This window comes from Nicotiana sylvestris, chromosome 2 (assembly GCF_000393655.2).
Source record: "Nicotiana sylvestris chromosome 2, ASM39365v2, whole genome shotgun sequence".
In the NCBI taxonomy this organism is placed as follows: Eukaryota; Viridiplantae; Streptophyta; class Magnoliopsida; order Solanales; family Solanaceae; genus Nicotiana; species Nicotiana sylvestris.
This window is the reverse complement of record NC_091058.1, coordinates 24,861,987-24,886,159: the sequence shown is the minus strand read 5'-3', so window position 1 is coordinate 24,886,159 and position 24,173 is coordinate 24,861,987.

Genomic DNA, 24,173 nt, shown 5'->3' with positions numbered 1-24,173 from the left:
TGCCCCTCCAGTGTGAGCATTGCTTTGGAGTCCACGAGGCTCCTCTAAACTTTAACACATTGGGGTTGGCTACTCCACACTGCACAAGTTGATGATTTTTAAGACGACCTTGGTGTGAGCACTACTTTGGGTTTCCGAGGCCCTTGGGAACTTTGACACATCAGGGTACCCCTCTTGCAATATGAGATGTGGCATTTGAGACTGTTTGAAGGCCTGGCTCCTCAGGTTTTCCTTTGGACCTATCCAGGCTCCCTATAGTATACGGTTATCATTCCTGTAATTCATTTTTTACACTTGGTTTGTAATATTAGTTACTTTGTAAACAAATATTGGGGAAATTAGTAAACAAAGAGGGATTATTATACATATTTTGTTGGGAATGGATAGATATCATTCCTATAGAACTTAAAATCAGTGTTTATATCCTAGAAGCCATGCCTATAGGACATTGCAATGTTCATCGCTTGTGTGCATTCTAGATATAATGACTATAGGGTTCATATCCACTTCTGCAATCAGAAATCATATTGTTGTGTTGTTTGACTATTTGCATGCATTCTAGATATCATGTCTACAGGTTAAAAATCAGTGTTGCATGTTTAGATATCATGCCTATAGTTAGAAATCAGTCTTGCATATTTATATATCATGCCTATAAGTTTAAAGTTAATTTATGCAATCATGATAAATAGGTTCAGCGTATTTAGCACTTAGAAATCATGCTTGTAGGGTCTAAAACCAATCTTACATTCTGGACACTATGTTTGTGAGTTTAAAATCAATCCTCGCATGCAAATCAGGTTTTAAAATTGCTGCATTGTCTAAAATCAGTCCTCACATCTAGACAGTATACCTATAGGATCTAATGAACCCAAACTGTTTGTTTAAAATGATTTTATTGGTTATTACACTTCTGATTGACGACTAGATATCATGCTCATAGTATATTATCGATACACGCCTAGGCAAGCCTGTAGGGCGATTAAAAATCGTTTAAAACTGTGCTTCTGATTAACTATCTAGATTCAACAACCCTCTCTAAAATCAGTAGGCAAACTGATTAGGTATTGGTTCCCGCTTTAATAAAGCTTTGCATATCTTCTGATTTGTGTTCACCTAGATATCCTATCATTAGGACTCTTTTCAAATGTCTAAAACACTGATGTCTAAGACATGCATTTGTTTGTTCGATTTGTAGAGGTAATATGTGAGCCCCCTTAATTTTTCTTTACTTGACAGTCCTCATTGTTTTATTTGTCGCCTAGAGTTTTCTCCTTTAATTACTATAGGAGAGTCTAGATCCACCCTAACTAGAAGTCCTAAAATACCTCCGGGACTATAAGTAAAAGGACGGGTAGTGCACGCATATGATATATCTTAAGGTTGCTAGAACGTGTTAGGCTATGACGAAGGGGAGGAAATTGGGTAGTAAAGGATATGATGACATGTGCGCCAATACCACGCGTAACCCCTCTAGCTGAGGAAGGCTTACCGGGTATTGCACAGATGTGATCCTATAAGGTGACAAACCTAGGACCTCCCTTTTCACTCCCCAAAAATCGTGGAACGCGACCGGCGCTCAACCGAGTAAACCCGACTGATCAAGCCTATTAGATTTCATTCTACCCAAGCTAGTTCATGAATAAAAAGGGAATGTTAACCCATTTATCAAAACACTAAGCAATCTTCCATTAGCAACTTTCATTTCATTTCTGTTAACGACTTCATTCATAGTTTACAAAATATTACAAGTTTAAAGAAAAACATGCTTATCAAGTACCAACTTTTCTAGTATGGACTCCCAACATCAACCACCACCCACAAATAGTCTACAGAGCCTCTAGATACAATAGAAGAGTATGATATCAGTAATAGGGAAATGCCGGCAATAAGGCTCCGACTATACCTCAAAACGTGATGACAAATGAACAAAATATACATGACATGACCCTGGGATGGAGTGGGGCTCACCAAGACTGCTAGGAAGAGAGTACCGTTATCACTGGCCGATGTCGCCTGTTGTGGAACCACCTATATCATTAAACGATACAGCACCCCCGGCAAAAGGGACGTTAGCGCCGTCGAATAGCACTAGTATGTAAGGCTAAAAGTCCTCATTCAGAATAGAATAATCATACAAACAAAGAAACCACAAAACAGTAAGTCAAAATCAACAATATACTAGCATCCAATTTGAAACATGTAAGTCTTCTAGTTTATGAAAATAATATATATAATTTTTGGTTGGGAGATCATTAGCACCGATATGAGTTATACCACCGTCTTTGTTAGCACGGAGTCCGATCATGACCCGATCGGCTAGGTCGTCCCTTTGAAGACATGTACCACAATCACAATTTCCATTTTTTAAATTTCCAGTTTTTGATTCCCAGCACAATACCACTATGTGTGCGACATGGCATCCGATCACGGCCCGATCGGCTAGGCTGCCTTCCCACATATGTCATTTGGGTTGGCGTTATCAATTTACAAATGTTACCAAGTTCATCCCAATTAAGGGGAATAACCACGATCCATCCCTACACCGGCACGTGTAGTTTCAGGTGTGAGCCTTTTGACCCACTCTTCCTCGGTTTTGCTAATGATACTCCTAAAAATATTTTTGATTTGATTTGATTTGATTTGATATTGAACACAATTATAGTATAAATATAAGTATACAAATATAGCATAAATACAACCATGCTTACCTCAATACCTTTCACATTTTATAATTTTTATTAATGCCCCCAATCTCTCTCGATAACACTATTTCTTTGGCCCTTTGGGCCTTTCACAAGATTCATCTCTTTCATGGCACGAAGGCCGCATTTGGTTTTCCACATTTTCCATCTCCTTTATTTCCAAGGATCACCAACCAATATCAATGTACCGAATATTTCAGGAATCATATATTTTCGAGTCAATAGTAATAAAATCATCAAACACAAAGGATTCTTCCCAAAGGGAAACATGCCAACCAATAATTGAAATACACATTGAAGTTATAAGCAAGCAATCACCTCAATTATCCTTGAATTACCACTTTTTCCATCATGACAAATGCACAATTTCAACATCGGAATGTGTAAGGACTAGCATTACATTGAATGTATTCATAAGACAAAGCATTATTTAAAACAACCACTCATGGGCATAGTTCAGGTACAAGGCCTTTAGGCCATTCTATTTTTGAAGTTAGTTCATAAGAGTTGAGTCGAGGCTTATTTCATAATTTGTTTCATATTTTCTCACTCGATTCGTTTCCAAACATCTTTACAGTTTATAAACAAATAAGCATATTCAATCAAGGCATTTAGTACACATAAGAGCAACTAGGAGTATTAAACAGTTCAAATTTTTCTCACCCGATTAGTATACTAACCTTCATTTAAAATGTGACTCAAGGCTATACCGTTTTGGTAGACAACCACACTTAAACTTACAAAACAATATGGAATTCATTTCTGAGAGAGAAAGTTTAGCCTACATACCTCGATTGAGCTTTTCTTAAGTCCTACTATACTCTGAGACTCTTAGCAACGTCAATCTCTTAGGAACATGACAAATCGAACCACAAATTAGAGAGGTGATCATAATTCTAGCTCATTTGAGCATATTTTCAAACACTAAGTGGGCGTTATGCTTTTAAAACTATTTGTGAAAGATCCTACCACCCCTCATCGCATCCTTAGCTCAAAACCTCACCAAATACTTTAAGAACTCATGCATGCAAGATATCCGCTGCCATTCTCATGGATTACCCTTCTAATGGTATATCCTAGTTATATCTAGTAATTAAGAGCTTGGATTATAGAACCTTACCTTTTAGGAAGAAGACCTAGGTGCCTTTCTTGATAAATCTTCAAGGTTTAAGCAAGATCTTAGGAGAAATGTTGATGAAGAACCCCTTCTCCGTCTAGGACCCTCTCTCTCTCTCTCTCTAAATGCATCAGAAAATAGGCCTAAAATGAAGGGTAGTGTATAATATATCGACATGGGGTCGGGTAAAAAAATTAGAAATTTGGATCCCCGAAACAGATCTGCGATCGCATAATTGACATGCGGCCCGCAAAAGGGACCGCGAAATAGCTCCAAAACATAAATAAACTGCCCGGGTATGCGACAAGAATGCGGTCTGCATACCTGTTCTGCGATCGCATAATGCACCGCAGAATTGCCACTCGCAAAATTCCAAGGAGATTATGCGATGACTATGCGGCCCGCATATTGATTATGCGATCGCATAATTGGCCGCATAATTTACCTCAAAATTAACCATCAAACTGCCTCACTCTGCGGCGACTATGCGGTCCGCATAGCTATTATGCGACCACATAATGGACCGCAGAAACGCGCTCTTCTGAAAAATATTATTCCTTAACTTTTTAATGCACAGATCAATCCAAAGGGTCCGAACGAATTTGTAACACATATTCCTAGCTTGGCACTACGAGATCTAGGGTTTTGAGCAAAAAATTTCATGGGGCCTTACATACCTCATCTTATGTATGCTTAGATTTCTTAAAATTCCTTTATCGTACATATGTGCTTAGACTACTTTCCTGTAAAATTTTCTCTATCTTATATGTGTGCTTAGACTATTTATTTGTTAAACGACTAATTCACATAAATCAAGTTTGACCTGGACCCACCGTTGTGGACCGCGAGGGGTGCCTAACACCTTCCCCTCAAGGTTATTTCGAGCCCTTACTCTAATATCGGGTAATGCAAACTAGTTATATGAGTTAATTTCTCTAGGTGTCGTAACGCACCTTAATCTGTTAGATGGCGACTCTTCAAATTCAAATACCCAATTTCCAAAAGAAAATGAGTTGTTCCCAATGAATGTCGAAACCCAGACTCCGCGAGGAAAAAGGGGGCGCGACAGCATGGCGACTCTACTGGGGATATTTTTAGGCTCTTACCGTAACAAATTTATTTTTATGAATTATTCTTAAGCATGCTTTATCTCGTGCACCCTCCCTTATTGCCTAAAACTGACTTGTCTTTTTATTATCTTTTTTTTCGTAACTGTCTTTCAATTATTTAAATAACGCATTTATCATTTTTTAACATGCAAATACTTGACAACATGCTATCTATTGTTGCATAAATCATGCTCAATATCATATTCCACTCGTGTGTAATCAATCCTATAGCAACGCTTGATGAGTGTTTGCGCTCTTCCTATATATCACCCTTTAAATTTGGAAAGGCGTATTTGGTATAAAACTAGTCGATCAGCGGTGTGTTTGACGGTTCCGTGCCTTTCCCCCTCAAGTTTTCTGCTTGAGGGTTCTAGGCTAGACCTCTATAGCAACCTTACTCTGATTAATTATACATGCATCATGGTCAAATCTAGCCGGGTTAATATGTTGTCCACATAATAACCCTTTAAGACAAGCCTCACCCAAAAGCAACCTTACTCTGATTAATTATACATGCATCACGATTGTGTGCATTAATTTGGAGAAATAAGTGCCAATATGCTAATCGTTGTTCTATACATAGACGAATCTAGAGGGTGGAAAGGGCCTAACCACCTTTTGTTTTGCAGAAAATGAGGCACGAAGTCCCCAGATTCTGCATAGTCGGTAGCATACCTTCACTTTTGCTAGATTGGTGGAGGGACCTTCCCTCAAGTGACCAAAATCATGTGAAACGAGTATTAGGAAATTTGCCTTCTCTGTTGGATCTTTAGCCAAACAAAATGTTGATCGAGGCTGCCACTATATTTTGGGACAGGGAAAGGACTGTGTTCCACTTTGGGGACATAGAAATGACCCCTCTTCTAGAAGAAATAGGGGGATTTGTTGGGTTGCCTTGGGATAGTCCTGGTTTATTAGCACCTGAAAATCGCACCATTAGAGGATTCCTTAAGATAATGGGGCTGAAGAAAAATAATGACTTGGAGTGCTTGAAACACTCCTACATACCTTTCGACTTCCTCTATGAAAGATACGGTCATAGTAGCTCTTATCGTATTTTTTATGATGAGTTCTCAATCACCTCCTTTGGCTGGGTTCATTGTAGGGTCTTCATGTTCATTGTGTGTTTCTTGGGCATGGTGGTATTCCTGATCCAAGGGGATAGAATCCATACTAGGCTAGCCATGGTGGCCAAAACTTTGATGGACGGGATCAAGGGGCAGACATATACCATTGTCCCTATGATCATTGCAGATATGTACCGGGTCTTGAAACGCTGTCAGAAGGGGTTCAGATTCTTTGAGGGTTGCAATTTGCTGTTACAGGTTTGGTTGTTAGAGCATCTCCAAAGGGGTCAATACTGCCAACAGTTTTCACAAAGGTCGTGGAATGATCACATAGCTTTCCATCAACCTAAGAGAATGACTTATATCCCAGACATGTTCGCCCGACCTAAGGATGTTGTAGGATGGGTGCAGTTTTTCAACAAGTTAACTGAGGACCAGGTTTAGTAGATGTTCGAGTGGTTCCCCACCGACGATTTCATCATCAGATCCAGGGATGTTCCACACTTGGTATTGATTGGGTTAAGGGCATATACCCTTATGCTCCCCTAAGGGTTATGAGACAAGTAGGCAGGAGATAGGTTGTACCGCGAGTCGCCAAAATGAGTCACTTCATAGCCGATTTTCAGGATGATGACATCCCGACTAAGAAGGAAGCACAATATATGTGGACTTTGAAGATTATTATGGAAAATGATACCGTCGAGCCAGACCGATATCATGCAAGTAACTCTTACTTATACCCCTCATGGTTGAATAATAACATAGCAGGAATCTTTGAGCCAAGGGTTTGTCCAGGAAACAAGTTCATAGACAAAGTTGACGAAGTAGAGGTGAAGTATAACAAACTGCGCAAAAGAAATCGTGAGTCTGAAGTTGAGCATATAGAGCAGCATAAGGCCGACATGGAGATGATCAATGAGTGTAAAGAGAGGGCTGTTAAATTTAGCGAAAGGTTGGAATATTTGGAGTACTGTCTGATGGAATTGGAAGGTAAAATGAGAAAGAGAGTCACCGATTGCCAGAATGTTGAAGGAAACGACGGAGGACATTTGGCAAGGGCATTCTTACTGTTGAACTTGCGCGAACTGGGGGAATTGATCGACAATAGCATTTAGTCTGGAGAGGGCCCTTCTGGGACCAAGTAGATTAGGTTTACTTGCTTTACTTTTAAATGTAATAAGGTCAAGTGCCATTAGTAACATTATCTTATTTAGTGTCATTTTGGGTCGTCTATTTTTAGCATTAATGAAATGAGGCAATTATTGGCACTGAATTTCTCCAAATCTATATGTCGCTAAGCCTACCTCGGGCACAACGAGGCTCCCAAATTAGGACACAAATTTACATTCCTGTAATCTGTGTTTAAATACTGCAAACATTTTAGAACCCTTACTGACTTGTTTTTCTTTATCCCTTATTATTCCCATCCCCTAAGGTTGGTTCGCACATACTGGCGTCATCAGCATAACACACCAGATCCAGAGGCCCTCCGCCTCCTCCTTCTCCTCTAAGTAATACAAAGAGCAGAGGGAAAGCTAAAATGGATGATTTAAGTGGTATTCGAAAGGAAAATACAGAGAATGTGAAAACTTCAGACGGTCGGAGTACTCCGGAACCAAATGATTTGGTTTAACGGTTGGAACATAAGATACTAGAGTTACAGGGAGAACTTGAGCAGGTCCGCAACTTAGCAAACCTATCCCTCACCCAGAACGTCCCTGATATCAACCAACAAAACACCAAAAACCCAGCACCTCCCCAAAATACATCAAACCAGCATCCACAAAACCCTCCCGCACCGCATTAATATGCAACTCCGCCTCAAAATCTCAATCCTTTACCGATACTAACTCCACCACAACACCATCATCAACCAATCCAGTACCCACTGTCACACATCCTTTTTACTATCCCCGGAAGGGTATAAGGGAGTTTTTCCAATTAAAGTGACAATTGAAACAAGATTATTTTATTTAAAATTCAGAGTCGCCACTTGGGATAATTTATGGTGTCCCAAGTCACCGGTTTTAAATCCCGAATCAAGGAAAGATTGACTCCGTTTTACAGTCCGCGAACATAGAAATCCGGGTAAGGAATTTTGTTAACCCGGTAGAAGGTGTTAAGCATTCCCGGGTTTCGTGGTTCTAGCACGGTCACTCAAATGTTATTATTGACCTATTTATTTAATTTTAACGCACTTTTAAACCTATGTGCATTTTCTTCCTTTTAAATCGCTCTTAATTATCCAATTGTCATATAACTAATTATTTGATTATACATTGCGAATTATGTCACGGGAACCGTACCCACGATCCACAACATGTTTATTTTATTAACAGGATTAAATTATGGCCGAGTCACATAAATGTAATCCCCGGATTTCAGAAATTAAGTGTCATAGCGACGTCACGATTTATTCATTTATGCTCCTAAAGTTTGCCTACCCACTGCCGGCCTAAACATGCTACTAGCGGATCGAGCAAGTAAAATAAAACAATTAAAATGATAAATGCAATATTTCCATCATGCTTTTAATTACCGGAATCAATTCGAACCCGTATATCAAGCAACATATTGCCACACCCAATGTTTCAAAGGGTGTAAGGATTTGTCCCTAATTAAAGGTCCTTAAAATAGCTCAATCAAGAAGATACATATGTGCTCCCATCGAATTTCAAGAAATTAACTTAATTTATACAAAATAATTCGTTTAAGTCACAACATGCAATTAACAATGAAACAGTCATTCAACATTCTTAATCATAAGAGATAACGCACAAACAGAAAACTTTAGAAAGAACAAGATTAAAGATGAACCTTAAAATGATGGCCTTTCCGATTGCAATAACACTGTGTGAATAGGAACTAAAGCCAGAACTTGGTCAGAAAACCCCGTCGGCAACCTCGACAGAGAGCTCGAGCTAAATTTTTACTCGCACACAAAGAATCTGGGGTTCGTGGCCATCGAGTGAACATAGAAAATGGATACAAACAATTGTTTTAGATTCATTGGCTCCACTGTTGGACGGATGTGTGTTCGTCAAAGGGATTGAAAACCTACTAGGTTGTAAGAGTTTTGAGCAGATGAACCATTTCTGTGGCCATTTATCACATCTGGTCATTGTGTTCGGCGTGTGTGTGTAAATTTGACGTGAGAGAGATGGATGCAGGTGGTGTATGCGAGTTTCTGGCGATGTGGTGAGTCATGAGGTCTGGTGGCTGTTGTTGTTGAACCAGGTGAGTCAATGGGGTGGGGGTCGTTTTTGTTCTCGCAGCTGACCAAATTCTTAGAGTCTAGGTTAACTGCCCTTTTTTAGATTTTAGGCATTATTCATTGTTGTTTAAAGAAGAAGGAGAATCTTGGGGAGGGGGGTTCGTTTGGCATTCTGCAGCTGAAAGGTTGAAGAAGACGATCAGGGGTCCTGCAGGTTTTTTGTCAAGAAAACGGCGCTGCTTCGTCTAGGTCATTTTAAGTCAGTTTTTGGTCCTTTTTTTCTTTTCAGCTCTTTTCCTAGTGTTTTAATAGGTTAGGTCTAGGTTATTATTGGGGTTTAAGGGTGTTGGGCTCAAGGAATGGGCTAGAAACTTGGGATTTTATGACTAGCTTTACTTAAAATTAGCTTAATTAACTAAAAATCTATTATAGAAATATTACCAAAAATATTAATTAGCCCTATTTAAGTAAAAATAATTATTAAAATAAGACCGACCGTTAAAAAAACTATTTTTTGTATTTTTCAATATTAAAAATGACTTCAAAACCGTAATGAAACTATTTTTTGTAATTTTCGTTTTTTGTGAGAAAATAGAGTAAAATGGTTAAAACTAATTAAAATAGCGATGTTAGGCCTAAACTAAACATTTACATGCTAAAATATGAAAAATCTTGGGGAGGGTCAAAAATCACATGTCTACTGTTGCCCCTCTTTGACTGGAAATACGAAGTATTTTCAAACAAAAAACGACTAGACAGGTTTTTTGACCCGACCCTTATTTAAAGAGACCAAAAGCTAAAAGGAAGGAGAATGTGACCGAGCCCTGGTATCTGAGCTGCCTACATATCCTTGGCTATAAAGGAATCAGGCCACGTGTAGTTCAGAAGTGAGTGAGATGATGAAGTATGCCGAGGTGGAGAGCCGATCGAGGTGCCATTCCGCCGAGGTTCCGGTTCGCGGTCCTGTTATTACATCAAAATCAAAAAGCGAAAAAGACTAACTAAGCCTGTCAACTATGAGGTACAAGATTCCTATCTATAAGTCTTCTGAAGCTTGATCTTGAGTCTTGAATGGTTCTTCATGCAGACTTTAGATTTGAACCTCGACACTTGTTAGCTGCAGGTGCTAGCTCGTTCTTCCTCAGCTTTTCGGATCAAGACCGGACATGTAGTGCTCGTGACTTGAACCATGTATTGAGCAGCTCACATCTTTCGTCTCAGCTTCTGCAATTTGGATTCACTTCCCTTTTCTTTTTTATCTCTCTTTTTTTAATTCTGGATTGTGACTAACTACTGTTGATCACCTCGGACTGTTGACTCGCATTCTTGCCGCGAGCTTCTTTTGTTGCCAACTTGAATTGCATTCCGAAGTGAATTTCCTTATTCTCCAGGTAGACACCTGATTGCCAACGCTTGAACTGTATTCCTGTGTTCTTCAGTTGGGCGCCTGATTATCAAAACTTAAAATTGTACTCCCTTTGTTACCTTAACCTATTTTCCCTTGAAACCAGTGTTGTCTTCCTTTGAAACTACTGCTTTCCTTGTTCTCCAAGTGGGTTCTTGATTGTCAAAACTTTAACTATATTCCTTTTCTCTCCATGTGGGTGCCTGATTGCCAAAACTCTAACTATATTCCCTTGCTCTCCAAGTGGGCGCCTAACTGCCAAAATGTTAACTGTATTCCTTTGCTCTCGAGGTGGGCACCTGATTGCCAAAACTTTAACTTTATTCCCTTGCTCTCCAGGTGGGCATCTGATTGCCAAAACTTGAACTGTATTCCTTTGCTCTCCAGGTAGGCGTCTGATTGTCAAAACTTTAACTGTATTCCCTTGCTCTCCTCGTGGGCGCCTGAATGCCAAAACTTGAATTGTATTCCCATGCTTTCCAGGAGGGCGCTTGATTGACAAAACTTCAACTGCTTTTCCTGGGAACTTGACATGTTTTTCCTTGTTTTCCAGGTGGGCTCCTGATTGCTGACCTTGAACCATCTTCCTTTGAACATTGTTGCTTTCCCTTTGTTCTCCAGGTGGGTGCCTGATTTCCAACACTTGCACTACTTTTCCTTGAGACTTGAACTACTTCTCCTTGTTCTCCAAGTGGGTGCCTGATTTCCAACACTTGCATTGTTTTTCCGCGAAACTTGACTTGTTTTCCCTTGTTCTCTAGGTGGTTGCCTGATTTCCAACAATTGCACTGGTTTTCCCTCGAAACATGACTTGTTTTCCTTGTTCTCTAGGTGGGCTCCTGATTGCTGAAATTGAACTGTCTTCCTTTGAACATTGTTGTTTTCCCTTTGTTCTCCAAGTGGGTGCCTGATTACCAACATTTGAATTGTATTCCTTTCCCCTGAAACTTGATTTTTTTCCTTCGAAACTTGAACTGCTTTCCCTTGAGGATGCTTTTCCTTTGAACTGTTTTCTCTTGTTCTCCAGGTGGCTGCCTGACTGCTGAACCTGAATTGTCCTCCTTTTGAAACTATTTTTCTTTTGAACTGTCTCTCCTTGTTCTTCAGGTGGATGCCTGATTGCTGAACCTGAATTGTCCTCTTCTTGAAACTCGTGTTGCCTTCCCTTGTTCTCTAGGTGGGTGCCTGATTTCAACAAAACAAACAAAATAAAAGAAATTTTTCTGCCCCAGTTTGATATTGGGAACATCTGTGAGTGTTAACTGATTCTTGTTATCCAAAATCTCTAAGAATTTAAAAGCTAACTCCCATTATCCAGGAGGGTCCTGAAAATTAAATCTTATCTTAATACTGAAAACTTGAAAGCTAAATTCTATTTCCTAATGGTAAAACTTACGCTAAATCTCATTATCTATGAGGGTCCTAAAACTTAAAATTAAATCTCATTATCGAGGAAGGTCCTGACAACTTAAAACTACATCCCATTATCCAGGAGGGTCCTGGACACTTAAAACTAAATTCCATTATCCAGGAGGGTCCTGAAAAGTTGAGTATGAACTTACTTGAGCCATGCTTTCTTCCTGGAGGATCTCTGCTGAACGAACAAAATTCCTTGACCCTGAACTATGCCTTTCCTCATGGAGGGTTCCTGCAGATCGAACAAATTTTTCTTTCCCCTTCTCAAACCGCCTTTGTGCTGAAAAGATTTGGGTACGACACTTGAAAAAAAATTCAAACTTCCAAGCTTTGATTTGGACACAATTTTCTTCCCTATTTCAAACATAGAAAACTTGTGAGTTTATAGATATGGTGGTTGGTTTGTGGCCTTGACTTTGAGGGCGATTTCTCCTTCACTTCCTATGATAACTTTGATTTCAACTCGAAAGACCTTGCTTGTTTATTGACTAACCACTTTCTCTGTCAACCTTATCACGAAAAATACCTCTGATCCATTAAAACCCAATACCATTCATCTATTGCATTACGCTCATGAACTGACATATACTGAACCTTTGTGTTTCACATGAATCCCAAAGCACATCAATTGCCACCCACTCAGTGCGTATGATGTTCTTTCCTGGCTTAAACCACTGGCCTTGCCCTTGAGGTTTATTGCTTCTTCACTTGCCATGATAACTTTGATTACCGCTTGGAAGACCTTGCTTGTTATTGGTTAACCACTTTCTCTGTCAACCTTATCACAGAAAATACCTTTGATCCGTTCACCCAACATCCTCTATCTGTTTCGTTGTGCATGAATTGACATATACCAAACCTTTGTATTTCACATGAATCCCAAAGCACGTTGATTGTTACCAACTCAGTGCGCATGTTGTTCTTTCCTGACTTATGCCACTTTGATGTGCTAGCCAGATGCTGTTTTGTACAATTGGAAAGCTGGTGGCAAATTTTGAAGTCATTTCTCACTTGTTCTGACCAAACAGACTCAAGAAGAGGAAGTAAACAAGATAAAAGGAATAGAGTAAAGGACAATGGAAAGAGATGATTCCTAACAAGAAAACTACAAAGTGGAAAATTATCTGATGTGGTTACCAACTCTAATGACCATGACATGCACATGTGGCCTAATCTGTCAAGCAATCTCATGTTCAACTCTTGTTATACCCCTAAACCGTGAAACTGGGCTTCAATGCTCCGATTGTCCAATCTGATTCATGATCCTTATTCGACCTGTAGTGCCCGAAGGGTTTTCACCATCAAGCCTCTCTCATTTTGTTCTTTCTCTCAACTCACCATCGCCTAATGGTGCCTATGAAGGTTTTCACCAATAAGACTCTCTCATTTTGTTCTTTTCTTCTTATTTCCTCTGATTCTGCAGATTACAAGGCATTAACCATGGTAAAAATATCATATACCTTTGTCATGTCTAAACTCAGCACTCTCCAAGATTATCCGGGAGGTTTTTTTTTTACTGTAATATGGCTTTTGGATAGGGATAGAAAGAAAAGATATCATAAAGGCTCAAAATAACTAAGACAATGGGGTTAATTTATTTACAACTTTTGGAATCCATTTCAAAACTTTGCCCCAATTTCTAAAATAAGAGAATTTGATTCTAAGAAAAACCACCCCACTCTTAACTTCGTGGGATTATGAAATATTTTATTTGGTGCGACCGAACCGGGAGACTACCTGCGTATCTTGTGGTGACAAGAATCAGGTCGAAAGTAGTTCACAAAGATACGATTTGTTGTTGATATTTTTCTTTTTCTTTTCTTTTTCTTTCTTTTTTTCTTTCTTTTCTTTTTTTTTTCTTTTCCCTTTTTTTATCTCATTTTTTCTCTTCTTCTTTTTTTTTGGAATTTTCCTTTTGGAATGAACCTTTTAAAATAAACCTATGGGGACATAAAACTTTTTTTCTTTTTTCGTATGACTCTAACTTGATTCCAAAAGAAGGGAGGTTAAAGAAATTAGTACAGGCTCAAAAGGGTATCAAATGGTATAAGTGTTTGGGTAGCTAAAAGAGGGCCTCCCAATCCTTGAAAATGCCAAGTACAACACATGTAAATTGAAATGAAAATTGAAGATCATGCACAATATTTCTTTTGTGGCTTCGGCATTGATATTACTGATATGCCTTCCACTTTTTGTTAGCGCCTTGTCAAGTACAGAACCCTCGTTGGGTGATTCCCTCTTCAAAATGGATATCCTCCGTCAATTCGGAGAAAACTTTCTTGACTTTATCTTGTAACTTGAGATGCACCTGAACTCAAAGTTGCTTGCTTCAAATTGTCCGGGATGCACTCTCCTTTAATGAATTCTTGTCATCCTATTAACTTTCAAAATTATCTGCCGCAATTTCACATGGTTCGGGCTTCATATGATCTCAAAATGTCCAAATCTATACTTATTTCCTTCAAGTGTCTCTATCATCTTCAAAATTGTTTCATTGTTTCATAACTAAACTAACTTTTAAGACCAGGCCTAGAGTTATGCTTGCATGTCATGTCACTAGAGCCAGCATAAAAAGAACTTTAAAAGGAGAAGAGAACTAAATAAAAAATGACTAGAAATAACAGAAAACAGAAAGTTGCATTAGACAAACGGTGAAACAGTTTGAACAACAAGACAAGCAAAATAAACTGGGGTTACAACCCTGGAACAAACCTACACAACACTAAATGAGTTACTACGACTAAACGAACTAGGCAAAATAAAAGGATAGAGGGGTTTGAGTCACAAGACAATATCCGGATTACAACCCTGAAATAACTCGGACAACAAAAATGACAACAAAATGAACCATCAAGACTTATCCCCGGCTAGCCAAGAAAGGAGCGTGTATTCAATTACCAAGCTTGGCATCTTAGCCACTGAGTTCTACATCAATATCACTGGGACCTTCACCAACTTCAATCATATTGTCTTCACCAAGTGGCTCATTGGCTCCTTTAACCAACACTTCGTCATTGCAAATCATCCCAACAATTTGTGTATGGTCATGTACCTATAGAGGATTATGTGTGACACCTGGGGTACTACTTCATTGGACGACAATTATTCATTCTTGAATCATTCTTTCTATTTCCCTTTTCAAAGCTCGACAATCTTCAACATTGTACCCCTGGGCATTGGAATGGTATTTACACCTTTTTGCAGGGTCAAAGCTTCTCGCACGTGGGTTTATATAATTTAGAGGAATAGGTGCAATCATGTCGTAATGCTTTAATTTCTCAAACAAGCTTGCATATGACTCTTCTATTGGTGTAAAATTATCTTTCAACCTTTTTTCCCTTCTACACCATTGGCTTAAATGTGGGTAATAGGGCATTTGAAAATTTTATGAAGGCTGGTGGGGATTCTGCGGCACTCGTGCTTGCCTTTTAGAGTGACCCAGTGGTTGGACAGATGGTCGGACATTGTTCGGAGGATAATACTAGGGTGGATTATGTGGAGCTCGGGGATATTCATGGGGTCGGTATTGAGGTTGAAAGCAATTAGCAGGAATGCCCACTGGATCCTGTCGTTGGCGGGGCTCAGCAACATCTTTTCTATTAATCAGAGGACTGTCCCGAGCAACTTGTTCATTCCATCTGAACCAAAATTCCCTAAAACTTTCCTTGGGTTTCTTTTCCATCTGAGATAGGGATGAGCGGTTTGGGACAATATCTATATTGTACTGAAAGTGTCGCACAAAATCTTGAGCCATGTCATCCCATGTATTCCACTTACCGACATCTTGACGAGTATGCCATTCCAAAGCTGCCCCAGTCAGGCTCTCACTGAAATACGCCATCAGCAACTCATCTTTCCCGCCAAAACTTCTCATTTCACTGTAATAACCCCTCAGATGGGCTACTGGATCTCCACAACCATCATACAAAGTAAACTTTGGCATTTTAAACCCTTTCAGCTTTCTGGATATCTCATCTTACTCCACTGTCTTAGCAGGCTTTGCAATCTCATCGGGAGGCTCAAAATGAGGAGCGTAAGAGTATGGACCCCATATCTTGAAAATTGGTTCTGGATCATAGTGTTGGGAATCGGGGATTTTGAACACAGTCTCGCTAGAGGATCGAGGAAAGGTAGCGTGTAGATGAGCTACAAAAACATGAGTGGTCAAAGGTGCGGCATATGAGGTGGTTCTGGGGGGTGGAGTGTGAAAAGGTTGTGGGGAGATATCCTGGACTTGTGACAGTGGTAGAATGGTGACAAGGCTTTCAATGTAGTTTGTGGGAACTGATGGTGGAGGATGCCCACTAATCAAGGCTTGGTATATTTCGGCCATCTGTCTTTTCAACCTTAAGACCTCTTCTTTCAACTCATATTCTGATTCAACAATTCCCTTAGACGGATCAACAACCCATGCGTCCAAGTCTTTGCTAGCCATGACTACCTTACTCCTTGACCTTGTGTTGTATGGACGAGTTACTTAAAAACCACAAACCAACCACCATTTTTCTCAATGAAGATAATAAAAGGAACAAAATGGGATCATCATGTTAGCATTAGGGCATTTAACAGCTAAAAATATCACATTGCGTGCAATTCACCTAGCAACAATTAACGATTCTAGAATGACTTCGAGGGTCACAGGGTCACTTGGCATCATCCTAATTTTGTTCATTTCAATTTTCCCTTTTCTTTCTTTTTTAACACTTCTTGGCTTGCTCATTTTCCTTCCTCTTTTTTTCTTTCTAATTATCGCTTTTTCTTTCCTCTCATTTTTTACGTCCCACAACTTCATCCTCTCTTTTTCCTTTTCTTTTTTTTATTTAAATAAAAAATGATTCAATCAAACTCTATGTAGGTTGCCTACGTATCATGACGCCGCATGAATCAGATCTTTGCGTAGTTCGGGAAAATCGAGAATAGACTAAATAAGTTAACATTGTCTTTTTATTTTTTTATTTTTTTACCTTAATGACTATTCTTATGAGAAAAGAGAAATAAAAGAAGCAAAACCCTTTTTTTTGAATTTTCTAGACTTAATGTTCTATATCCTATTCTAAACTCAAGCTTAAACGAGCACATATTTTTTTCTTTTCTTTTTTCTTTTTGAAACAAATACTTTATAGGAAATTATTAAGGCAAAAAACCCTAGAAGAAAAAAATATTTTTGATTTTTTTTAGGAAGGAAATCTAAAGAATGAACCAAAGAAAAATGTTTTAAATTTTCATTTGATATCCTGAAAGAAAGATTTCAAACTAAGAAATGAAAAAGATAAAAAAAATATTTTTGGATTTCGGTTTTGATTACCTAAGGAAGAAACTCTAAAGATAAACAACATATAAAGTATGTTTTTTTTTCTTCTATGTTCAATATCCTAAAGTTCTAGTGAAAATGAAGAATATTGTTTTTATTCATTTTTCATTAATTTCCAAAGAAGAACCTCAAAAGAAAATCTTATTGAATTTTTGGAATTAAAGAAAACTTTTAAAGAGGTACTAAGGAAAATTCTCTTTTTTTGAATTTTAGTCTTAATGTACTAAAAGGAAATATAAAGCAATTTTTTATTCTGAGTTCCAGTTATTAATTCAATAAAGGAAAACCAACTCAAATGATTTTTTTTTCTAGAATTAGTATTCTAAAGAAAACGTCTAACGAAAATATAAAACACAACTTTTTTTTTGGATTTTTGATTTATAACACACTTTTTCAAATGCAAAATAGAAAGTACAATAATAAAAAATTCGATTTTACTGTACAAAACTAGAAGGTAAAAGACGAAATAAAAAGAAAAACAGACTCAAAACATAAAAAATAAAATAAAATAAATAAATTAAAAAACTCTCCTTAAGCACTTCCGGGTGCAACGGTCCTGACCACATGGTCCTGGGGTGTCTGTCATGCCCAAACTTCGGTAAGTAGATCCATACCTGTATGATAAAATTAAGACCACATAAAGTTAAAGACCTAGAACGCTATGTGAGACAATAACCCTTCTTGCTGGACACATGCAAGACACGATTGTGACTATTTTTCTAAAAGTACCATGTGTGGCTAAAAGTGGCTAAAAATGCAAGACTTGGCTAAGATTCCACGAAGCCAAGAACCTAAACTCACTAGGAAGAGCGGACCCTATGTGGGTTGCCTATGTATCACGCCCCAAAAGACGAGAATCAGGTATGCGTAATTCGGGCAGATTGGATACAGGCAAGAATTAAAAAAAATAACTAATTTAGAGAAAATATATTTTTTGCCTTTTTTTATTTTGAAAACGATGAAACATGTGAACTCTTTGAGGATTTTCTTTTTCCCTTTTTTTTGATTTTCAAAAAATGATGAAAAAGTGCAAAAAATTTTTTTTTTTTGAATTTTTCATGTTTTTTTCTTCTTGTTCTTAACAAAAATGTGAAAGAGAACATAACTGGGACCTACTTGCTTTATTTTCACACTTCACTCTCTTTTTTTTCTTTTTTTTTATTTTCCCTCAAAAATCATTGGTCCACCAAATGACCATTTTACCCTTGAAGATTGCAACATGTAGCACATAGGATACATCAGGATGGTCTTTTATTTTTGGTTACACCTGTCCCAGACGGACCCAACCCTTGTGTTGGATCCCCAAAGTCAAATGCACATAATGCAAACAAACGTTCCTACTAGGGATCCGGCATGAGGCTGAGTTATTCTAGGTTTAAAACCTGGGTGTATTGTTCTAGACTTGGTGTGCCCGAGCGGATAACTCGAGCCGAGGAGGGGTTACGTACCGGGAATAAAAAGGTCATCCGGCTTTGTAACTTGTCCGAACCTCTTTCTAAATTAGGGTATGACACTAACAGAAAAGAAGTCAGGCCAGCGTGCACTTCCCCAAAGATGAGAAGAGAAAGGTTTCGCAGCAATTTATATTCAGTTCAAATAATATCAAAACGGTAAAAAGTGGCATTTAGCACATTAGGCCCAAGCATGTAATAAAATTAGATATTAAATAAAAGCCAAATATAATAATTATTCTAAGCTCAAATTCTTGAACCTTGAACCAGAAGTTCTGGGTTTTTTTCCCCAGCAGAGTCGCCAGAGCTGTCACACCTCCTTTTTACTACTCCCGGAAGGGTATAAGGGAGTTTTTCCAATTAAAGTGACAATCAAAATGTGATTATTTTATTTAAAATTCAGAGTCGCCACTTGGGATAATTTATGGTGTCCTGAGTCACCGATTTTAAATCTCGAATCGAGAAAAGATTGACTATCTTTTATAGTCCGCGAACATAGAAATCCAGGTAAGGAATTCTGTTAACCCGGGATAAGGTGTTAGGCATTTTCGGGTTCCATGGTTCTAGAACGATCGCTCAACTATTATTATTTGCCTATTTATTTAATTTTAAAATATTTTTAAACCTATGTGCATTTTATTCCTTTTAAACCGCTCTTAATTATCCAATTGTCATACAAGTAATTATTTGATTACATGTTGCGAATTATGTCACGAGAACCGTACCCACGATCCACAACATGTTTATTTTATTAACATGATTAAATTATGGCTGGGTCACATAAATGTACCCCCCAGATTTTAGAAATTAAGTGTCATAGCCATGTCATGGTAACCGTACCCGTAGCTACGATAATTTATTTAATTAACGCGCCTAAAGCAAGCTACGAGATTTCAAGGCACTTTCTACACTAATTAAGATATCGATGTGAGGGCCATAGACTAGGTGATTGGATGGCACACCTCAATTTTATTAAAGGGAAAAGCATTTAACTACGGATGTTCATATTTAAAACTAATTCGAAATTAAGTATCACAACTACGCCACGGGAATCGTACCCATAATCACGATTTATTCGTTTACGCTCCTAAAGTGTGTCTACCCACTGCCGGCCTAAACATGCTACTAGCGGATCGAGCAAGTAAAATAAAACAATTAAAATGATAAATGCAATATTTCCATCATCCTTTTAATTACCCGAATCAATTCGAACCCGTATATCAAGACACATAATGCCACACCAATGTTCCAAAGGGTGTAAGGATTTGTCCCTAGTTAAAGGTCCTTAAAATAACTCAATCAAGCAGATAGATATGTGCTATCATCGAATTTCAAGAAATTAACTTAATTTATACAAACTAATTCATTTTAGTCACAACATGCAATTAACAATGAAACAGTATTCAACATTCTTAATCATAAGAGATAATGCACAAACAGAAAACTTTAGAAAGAACAAGGTTAAAGATGAACCTGAAAATGATGGCCTTTCTGATAGTAATAACACTGTGTGAATAGGAACTAAAGCCGGAACTTGGACAGAAAGCCCCGTCGGCAACCTCGACAGAGAGCTGGACCTAAATTTTTACTCGCATGCAAAGAATCTTGGGTTCGTGGCCATCGAGTGAACACATAAAATGGATACGAACAGTTGTTTCGGATTCATTGGCGATGCAGTTGGACGGATGTGTGTTTGTCAAAGGGACTGAAAACCTACTGGGTTGTAAGAGTTTTGAGTAGATGAACCATTTCTGTGGCCATTTATCATGCCTGGTCGTCATGTCCGGCGTGCTTCAGGTGGTGCGAGACGACTGAAGGTTGAAGATGATGAAGCCTCACGGTGTTGCTTTGGTGAAGTTGCAACTGTGTGTGTGTGTGTGTGTGTATTTGGCGTGAGAGGAGATAGATGCAGGTGGTGTATGTGAGTTTCCGGCGATGGGGTGAGTCGTGAGGTCCGGTGGCTGTTGTTGTTGAAGCAGGTGAGTTGATGGGGTGGGGGGTCATTTTTGTTCTCGCTGCTGACCAAATTCTTGGAGTCTAGGTTAGCTGCCCTTTTTTAGATTTTAGGCGTTATTCATTGTTGTTTAAATAAGAAGGAGAATTTTTTTTTGGGGGGGGGGGGGGTTCGTTTGGCGTTCTGCAGCTGAAAGGTTGAAGAAGACGATCAGGGGTCCTTCAGGTTTTTTGTCAATAAAACGGCGCTGCTTCGTCTAGGTCTTTTTAGGTCAGCTTTTGGTCTTTCCTTTTTTTTCTTTTCAGCTCTTTTCCTAGTGTTTTAATAGGTTAGGTCTAGGTTATTATTTGGGTTTAAGGGTGTTGGGCTCAAGGAATAGGTTAGAAACTTGTTCTTTTATGACTAACTTTACTTAAAATTAGCTTAATTAACTAAAAATCTATACATATAGAAATATTACCAAAAATATTAATTAGCCCTACTTAAGTAAAAATAATTATTAAAATAAGACTGACCGTTAAAACAAAACTATTTTTTTGGTATTTTTCAAGATTAAAAATGACTTCAAAACCTTAATGAAACTATTTTTTGTAATTTTCTTTTTTTTTTGTGAGAAAATAGAGTAAAAGGGTTAAAACTAATTAAAATAGTGATGTTAGGCCTAAACTAAACATTTACATGCTAAAATATGAAAAATCTTGGGGAGGGTCAAAAAGCACATGTCTACACCCACAAGCCAATGCCTATCATACTCTTCAGAACACACCACAACCCAATACCGATCCTCAAAACTCGACCAACGACCACCACTACACTCAAGTCCCTGGAACTCACCAAAAAACCTATATATGTGGAAACCGTACCTCACTCTACCCAACCAATCTCCTATACACTAGAATCCGCTAAGAAGGACCTACTCATCAAGAACATGGCTGAGGAACTCAAGAAATTGACAAGTCGAGTTCAGGGTGTCGAAGGAGAAAAAGGGATAGAAGGTTTGAATTATGAAGACATATGCATACAGCCGGATGTAGAACTGCCAGAGGGTTACAAACCTCCCAAGTTCGAGATGTTTCACGGTACAGGTGATCTCAGGGTTCATCTAAGGACCTACTGTGACAAACTTGTCGGTGTCGGAAAGGATGAAAAGATCCGGATGAAACTTTTTATGAGGAGTCTTACGGGAGATGCTTTGTCCTGGTACATCAACTAGGGTCCTAAGAAATGGTCCAACTGGGTGAGTATGGCATCTGATTTCATGGACCGATTCAGGTTCAACACAGAAAATGTACCAAATATCTTCTACATTCTGAACCTCAAGAAGAAGCCTACCAAGACTTTCCGCGAGTACGCTACTCTTTGGAGGTCAGAAGAGGCCAAAGTCAGGCCAGCATTTATTGAGGAACAGATGAACAAGTTCTTCGTCAACGCCCAGGATCCACAGTACTATGAAAGGTTAATGGTTATTGAAAACCGTAAATTCTCTGATATCATCAAACTTGGTGAAATGATCGAAGAAGGCATCAAGAGCGGGATGGTAACAAACTTTGAGGCACAATAGGCCATGAACAAGGCATTACAATCAGGCGACATATCAAAGAAGAAAGATGTGGGGGCAATAATGGTGGCTCAATAGCCAAAATCTCCACTCACATACCAAACACCTCTACCCACATACCAAACACCTCCACCCATATACCAAATACCTCCACCTACATATCAACCCTCATCTCCCAGATATTCCCAACCAGCCACTGCCTATCACACCTATAATTCCCAACCATCTCATTTTCAGTCACCTCCAACTCGTCAAAACTACCCAAGACCACGACATAATTTTGACCGCAGACCACCCAAACAATACACTACCATTGCTGAACCTGTCGATCAGCTGTATGAAATGTTGAAGGCTACTGGTTACGTCACTCCCATAATTGTTGGGGCCACGGAGAACTCATCCCAATGGGTCAACCCAAACAAAACCTGTGCATACCATTCCAGTATAAAGAGGCACACCATCGACGAGTGTCGAACATTGAAAGATAAAATCCAGACACTGATTAACAACAAGGTCATACAGACAAAAGAAGCTGCACCCAACATCCGCAACAATCCTCTCCCAGATCATAGGGGCGGTTGGATACATGTGATAGAGATATATGAAGAATGGGATCCTGAGGGGTCAATCTGGTTTATTCGGGAAGGTGATGACTTTAAACCTGCAGTAACACTCAATCCTATTGTAGTACAGACGCAGTCGCTAGTCGAGGTTGACGTAGCCGCATCGACTCCATTTGAGGTAGAGATAGCTCCACCTGCAGCCACGCCTGTTCCATTTGAGGTAGAAGTGGTCACACCTTTCACAGTGATAGTATCAACCATACCTCTTTTTGATTTCAAACCCATATCTTGGGATTACACGGTCGAAGCTAGGCGAAAAGGAAAGGCAAAGATGGAAGAATCTGATGCCGCATAAGGAATGACCAGAACGGGGAGGATCTATACACCCGAACACTTGGGAGGATCGAGCAAGGAGGCTTATACTAAGCAAACCGTCATTGAAACTGGACCAGATGACCTTTGAAGGAAAGTAAAGGCAAAGGAATATTCTGTCATCGATCATTTGAACAAAACCCCCGCCCAAATCTCCATTATGTCACTATTGCAAAATTAAGAGGTGCACAAGAATGCTTTGATGAAGGTATTTAATGAAGCTTATGTGCCTAACAACATCACATGCGGAGAAATGGCCAACATGGTAGGGCAGATGTTGGAAAGTCATAAGATCACTTTCCACGAGAATGAATTACCGCCTGAAGGGTTGAATCATAACCGATCATTGCATGTCACGGTACAATTTGAAGACAAATTCATTGCTAGAGTTTTGATCGATGGAGGTTCAAGCCTCAACATTTGTCCGTTGGATACTCTGAAAAGATTGGAATTAGGTTTCCATGAGATACGGGCAGGAAGTATGAACGTGAAAGCTTTTGTTGGGTCTCAACGGGACACAATTGGGGAAACTAATCTTTTTCTGCATATGGGGACAACTTGGTTCAACGTTGAATTCCAAGTTCTTGATATATCAACTTCATACAATTTTCTGTTCGGTCGAACTTGGATACATGCCACTAGGGTTGTGGTTTCCACACTACACCAGGCCGTGAAGTTCGAATGGAACCATCAGGAGGTGATCATTCACAGAGATGGAATCAATCCTATCTACACCAGTCAAACCATCCCGGTTATCGAGAACAGAAGAAGGCTAGGAGGGGAAACTTATCACCACATCGAACATGTCAATGCCATTGAAAAAGACAAATGGTGGAGTAACAAGATAGAAAGCATACTGGCATGGACTGGGTATGAACCCGGCAAAGAGCTTGGGAAAAATCTCCGGGGCATTATTTAACCAATACAACTT